Below are 7406 nucleotides of genomic sequence, written 5' to 3'. Positions count from 1 at the left end.
GTGGCCACCATCAAGGTCCAATCTATAGCTGGATGGTGATGGTGAGAATGTAAAGGGTGCGGTTTGTATAGAGCCTGCGCTCTAAACAATCAAATTAGAACCTACTTTCAAATAGTGTCGAGAAATGTGATTTCAATATTGGAAATCTTTGTGACAGTCTTAAAATATATTTTTAGCTTTAATTATAAAGTTTAAAGCTTCAAATATAGTGTAGATTGACCGATCTATAAAAACTTGAAAATCTTGAAAATTGTCAGTCCAAAAATGCGTTACAAAATACACTATTTTGAAAACCTGAAATCCATTTTTTTCTCATGTCCATGCATCTTGATGTCTAGATATTCAATTTGATTGGGAATCAAAACAACATCTTCTAGTGAAATTTTTGAGGTAGGCTCAAATTTAATTGTTTAGAGTGACTCAATATAAACCTTTCTCATTCATTAATTGATAATTGGATATCATATAATGGGACCTACCTCCTCCAATACTATCCAACCCATTGATGGGGCGATGATGACTACAAGTCATGGAGGTTTCATGACCACGTGGATACTCTCAAATGGGCCTAAAACATATTAAAAAACTTAGCTTTCTCTTGTTATAAAAGAAAATATCATTCTACCTTACAAAATCACTAAAATATTAAATGATCTCAATTGGGACATTGTGAGTATTAAATTCTAAGTTTTATTTCAATCAGTTTTCATTGTCAAAAAAATAAGGTAAAGAATGAAGCAATTGCCAATTAAGAACCTTAAACAAGCAATTCCATTTCAATAATGTAGCCCACTTAAGTGACCTAGCCAAATGATGATAATACACTTGGTTGTAAAACTCCTAAATAACACTTACCTCTATTTTGTATTCTATACCCTTGTTCAATATTATTTAATATTGTACAACTAAAGTATTGTCATAGGCTTGGACCACTTAATTGGGCTAAATTACTAACATACTCCTTGTTAAGATTTGTAATGTTGAATGTAGACAATTTGATGTTCTTTACTATATTTTTTTGAAGAGGTACTTGATCGAGATGACACTTAAAATACTAGCACTTATATTATATAGGAGGAATTAACCAACATAAGCATATTTTACATTTAATTGATATTTCCCCTACTATGAAGTATGCTCTATAAATGTGATCTGCCTTTGCAAGTATATCTGCTCCAGCCTTTAAAGGATATCTGTTCCAACAAAAAACGATGGATTAGTTATCATTAGAGAATTCTATGCATGATTAAATGGCAATTTTTACGTCATTATTGGTCTAAAAGACGAGCATGCGTTGTCTATGATTTTGAGTGGTACACTTGAGCCTTTAACATAATCTTCGTTGCATGCTTCTTTCATGTTCATAGGCATTCTTTCCATGTGAATAACCTTTGTTTTTTGTGTGTTCATCGTGTAAAATCTCTTTAAATTCTTGGTTACATGTTTTTTATGATTTGTATTTGCAAATGGATACAAGAATACAAAATTTCTCTTTTTCATAAAAGAATACAAAAATGATAGGACATGGGGAGAGATTGAATAATAAAATCTTGAATTTTGTACAAGCCAAAGATGCAGCAAGAGATTGGGATCGCGCGATCCTTGCACGCTTATTATTCACTTTGTTATTCCCGTGCGCGATCATCGAGAGATCAGGATCGCTTCTTATTCCCTCACGCGATCACCTTACGTGATCATGAGATTAAGTGATGTAAAATAAAGTTTATAGCTTATATTTAAGGCATGATAAAACTTTTTTTTTTTCACTTTTGTTTTTTTTATTTATTAATAGATGAATATAGAAAGATATATGATCACACGAAAATACAGACAACGATATATGATCAGTAATGATAGGCTAAATCTCAATTCTAAAATAACTCTCAACTCTCAACTCTCTATCTCCATAACATAAAATAATAACTCTTCCTCTTTACCTCCTTAAAAATCTCTATGTGTGAAACTTAAAATAATTCAACTCTTACTCTTTACCTCCCTAAAAAAAATCTCTCTCTAAAACTTAAAATAATGCAACTCTTACTTTTTACCTCATTAAAAAAGCATCCCAAGATTACACATAGTCCAATTTTTTGCAGAAAGATTTAAATGTTAATAACTTAAAATATACATTTTATTCATTAAAAATAAATTATCTAATTATAATTAGATGGTTCTCAAAATTTCAAACCAACGGCAAAAAAAAAAAAAAAAAAAAAAAAAAAATCCCAAATAACTCTTTTAATTAGGGGAGTACTACTAAAACTATATGAAAAAATAATTTATAGAAAAATCGATCACAATACCTTGATTAGTGTGGCATAAAACACCTTCAAAATTTTGTTATCAATCCAATTAGGAGAAAAAACAAAAATTAAAATACTATATTAAATTGCTGCCATCAATTTTTCCTTATGATAATTACTTAAAGGTGCTTATGTACCCTACTAGCGTCCACATGGTATAGGCACCATACTATCCCTCCTGTTAAAGCGATAATAGTTCATTGAGTGTAGCCATTAAAGGTCTTATGAGTGAGTGTTTGTAATAAACATTTTGATATAGTGGAATATGAATTTAGTGGGAGTATGGTCCATCGTGGATCATACTAAGAAAACGATGTTTGTTAATACTGGATTGAGCTTTACAAGCTTGGCTAGTCGGTAGGGAAAAACCTATGTTACCTGGGCATGGAAAACTATCCGAGAAGGGTTCTAATAGGTCATCTTTAATGAGGTCGGAGTATATCTGGATGAGTGAGCCAAGAGACGGTGACCTTCGTGTGTGATGGTGGCCTTCAAAGACGGGGGCTAAAGCTTCATCTACAAGTCATCACACGGCAAAGTTTCATCCACTAGCCATCACACGGTAAGCATATATGATAGTCATTTCGGGAAAGCGAACCACCTTTCAGGGTGAAGCTTCTACATGTACGAAACCAAAGCCTCATCCACGAGGCATCACACGGCATGCATATATAATAGTCATTTCAAGAAAGAGAACCATCTTTCAAGATGAATTTTATGCATGTGTGCCATAGGAGTTGTGGTCACATCAAGTCTAGGTGATCTTGGTACGCCTCTAAGGGAGAACTTGAAATTCACAAACTGTGATTACGACCCCTTGGCTCTTTGGCTAGATTTTGGTGACCCACTAACGAGCCCCTACATGGATTGTGGTTCATGGGAAACACTGGATCAGTTTGATAAAGCAAATGTGAACCGTACTCTACAATTGAAGGTGGAGTGCCCAACATTTATTTATTTAATTCCTAGACCATATGAATCATTTATTCATCTAATGAATTTAATTATGTTTGTTTTAATGATATATGATTTTTAGAATTATTATTTGAATTTTTTCGATATCTGGATATTTTATTTATCAAATTTGGATTTATAAAAACAGATATATTAATTTTAGATTGATTTAAATATTCAAATTTGATTTTATAGATTTCTAAAAATTATATAATTAATTTTAATATTACATGGGAGACTCAATATATTAATGGGTCCACCATTGCATGTGGGTGGGGCCCATGAAGTACTACCTAGGGTGGCACACCCCACCCTAGTGAAACTTTCCTTGTGTTAGTTCAAGCTTTGGCTTGAAAAGAAAGCTTTGAAGTGTTTCGTCCCATCCTAGTAAAATTTTCTTTGTGATAGTTCAAGCTTTGGCTTGAAGAGAAAGTTTTGAAGTGTTTCGCCTCACGGTAGTAAAACTTTACTTGTGTTAGTTCAAGCTTTGGCTTGAAGAGAAAACTTTGAAGTGTTTTGGAAAGATTTTGCCTTGAGGATGCTTTTAAAGGATTTTTTGGAAAGCATGAAAAGGCTTGTGTATAATTTTGGTAAGCACTATATTATGAATGTAATTATTTTATTTAATTTCTATTGATGGAAAAATAGTTTAGAATACATTCCATGATGTTGATGACCTATCTATAGAAATGAGGACTCAAATATCTCATCCCATAAGTCACCAAGATCAATAGTTCATATTCAATCTCACAAGAAGAGACAAACCAAGAAAAACCCTAAGAAACTCTAATCTTGTTCAAGTACTATAAAAACAGATTGATCCCTATTCAAATCTCTACACCTTGTCTCTTACACATAATTCCCATCTCTCTCTCTCATCCCACAAAAAGGGCACACCCCACTTAAAATATATCTCTCTCTTAAGAAAATTCTTCTCTCTCTTAAGAAAGTTTATTTCTCTCTCAAAAGACGCAAAGGGCAGCGCCCCACTCTTTCATCTTTGATGTCACTCTCATGGTGGTTCTCTCAACTCTCTCATGATCTCTCATATCTAATTGGGGTTTTAGACTATAAGGTTGTGGCAGAAAAGGGAAGCATCTCTCTCAAACTAGGTTGATAAGGGGATTCACCTAATTGTTTAAGAATTGTGATAAATGAGCTCATTATTCCATTAGAGGATTTGGCTTAAACTTGCTTTTTCGATTGAAATTGAAGGTCGATCGTTGATCTCGCACTATCGGATGATGGTGACTCGATGTGGGGTGTAATAAGCCTGATTGAGGTAAACTTCGACACTTTCTTTTTGTTTCTTATTATATTTAACTCTACTATCTTTCTATTCCCAAGCATAAGAATTGTGGATATTTTCTTTGTTTAAGATAAAATTGGTTTGATGTATGTAATCTTTGCCATATGAAAAGAAAAAAAAAAAAGGTGAAAAGGAAGTAAAATAAAAAAATATATCCCCCGGCAAGATCACATTTAGTCTTTCTTTCATTGGTAACAGAGCTATTGATATTTGATATTATTAGTTGTTTTTTCTCTTAATTGAGTATAGATCAAGCATGTGAATGATATACAAGAAAGCTAATAACCTTTGTGGTTAAGTAATACACACAGTTAAGAATTATTGAAATATTCAAACATCGAAAAATGTAATGGGTATTTTGTACTATTTTGGAGTACTGATATGAAAAAGATAATAAGTTATTTTTCCATTTCATACTCAGTAATATTATGTATTTTTTAGAGTAGGATTTACCTGTAAAATTTCAGTGAGAGATCTTAAGGGAATTTAAAGTTATGGACTCATCATTGACGGGTGTCAATTCTGACCCTGCAAAATTCAAGAACTGTCTATTAAATTTCATAATTTATTCCACCAACCATATGATCTTATTTCTAGCTGAAATTTAACTGTAACTTATTAAATTGAGTCTACTTTCAAACAAAAATAGTTTATCAAGAAAGTCCTTGTATTTTGAAAGATATGGTCTATTTATTTAAGGGTGTGCAAGTGTTGTTTGATGCAACGAAAATTATTTTAATGACTTGGAAGTCATTATTTAATTTTTATTTTTAACATAATGTTTTATGGCCCACACTAAGTTTTTAAACTTACATTATGAGTCTAGTTTCTAATCAAATTTATTCGAGAAAGAAATATCTATAAAGAGAGAGAAATAAAAATTTTGGATTGAAAAGATGTCATCCTGAATTTTCTACAATTTAGTGTGTCCATCATTGAGATATGAATAATTAAATTTATCAAAGTCTATCTAACAGAATGATATGAGGCTTGTGAAAATATATGTGTTATCATTCTGTGTTACTTTCAAACAAAATTGGTTTGAAAGGAAAACACCAAGCGATGAGAGAGAAAAAACAATTTTACTAAATAGTGTTCATACTGGAATTCTGTACTATGATTTGTTTTGTTACGTAAATGTCACTTATTTATTTATCTGAAGAAAAGTATTATTTGGAATTCATACCATGATGTTATGATTTTATTTTGAGTCTAGTTTTCAACACAAAATATTTCAAGAAGAAAATCTTTGAGGATTGAGACAAACAATTTTTTATTGAGATGTGCTCAACCTGATTTTCTGCTGAGAAAATTACATTATGAGATAAATGTAACTAAAACGTGGACTCACTAAATGTTGTGATTTAGGGTTGGAATTGAGCATTATTTTATATTTGTTAGTCTATTTCAATACTCAAAAAGATTCAGAAATAAATTCTTTATGAGTTGATAGATATCATATTTTATTATGGGATACTCATGTTTTATTCTGTGGTAAATTAAAAGATGTGGCATGTTAAGGCACATATATAGATTCTTAATTATGGAAACCTTTTTAGGGCTCATTTAAAAAGGTTTTATAGTATGGTTTGTTATAGTAAAACTTCAAAGAGAATATACAAAGTTGACGAGTTATGACACTCTATATGAAGAGTGTTCGATCTTGGAATAACAGAAAGAAGAAGAAACATAATACCTATAAAAATATATTGGTTTTGTAAAAATAAAATGATACATAAAGAGACTTGATGGTAGCAAAGAAACACTAAAGATCAGTGAAAGAATCAAATTTTTTATATTTAAAATGATGAGATGAGGAAGAGTATTTCTTCACAATGTAAGACATGGAGAATCCAAAGTACCGAAGAGATGCACACTTCGTGACATATGAAATCGATGACCAACATATATTCTCCATCAGTTGCGTGCTCTTTCAAGATCACAAAAGTTTGTCAAACAAATAAAAGCAATGAATCAAGAAAAAATCCAGTTACCACACTACATGGTTTTTGATGTATGAAATCTATCTCACAATACATGATAAGGCATATAGGGAAAGATGATTCAATAACTTTTTATTTTATGGTTAATATGATTTTACTATATTTTGGCTAATTTTTTATGAATATGTATGGAGTGTATGGACATTATGTAATAGGTGCCAACAAATTTGAAAAGCCGATTTTTTAATATCTTGTGTTTTAGTACCTCCTTGTGCTATAGATGAACTACTTAAGATAGTGATACATATGGATGTACAATTTGATCAAGGGCTTTGAGCCCTAAAGATGAAACACAAGAGATGGGTGTGGCCCATTCAAATATGTAAAGCACAAAAGGAGTGTTCTAATGGAACTCGGTCTTAGTGATCATCCTCCCAAGAATGTTAAGTAATATGATGTGTTGCATGTGATGATAATCTCTTGATAAAATCTCCATATTTGCCAAAAGGAAGTCAAAATTTTGATAACCATTCTTTAGTCAGTCATGTTTTATTTTGGATAAAATTATAAGATGGTATTTATTATTTGTTTTTGTGGCCATGAACTTGACTCGGTAAGAAATTAAAAGTGAATGCGGTAAAATGATTTATGAAGGTTAAGCATGTATTTAAAATTCAAATGGATGATTTGATTACAACCTAAGTCTATGAGTGTGTTTTTGAGAAAACCACATACTCTTGCAAGGACTACTAAATCTTTATGGAAATTCATTCTAAACTATCATATCTAATTATTGCTTGTGATGTACATATATGTGGTCAATAGTTATTTTTTTATTAAAGAAAAAAACATTGTATCTTGAAAGTATTTATAAAATTGTGAAAAAAAACTATTATA

The sequence above is a fragment of the Amborella trichopoda genome, chromosome 5, assembly GCF_054954075.1.
Source record: "Amborella trichopoda isolate Santa Cruz 75 chromosome 5, AtrichopodaSantaCruz75HAP2 v2.0, whole genome shotgun sequence".
NCBI lineage: Eukaryota > Viridiplantae > Streptophyta > Magnoliopsida > Amborellales > Amborellaceae > Amborella > Amborella trichopoda.
The sequence above is the reverse complement of the archived record's forward strand: the minus strand, read 5'-3'. Positions refer to the sequence as shown.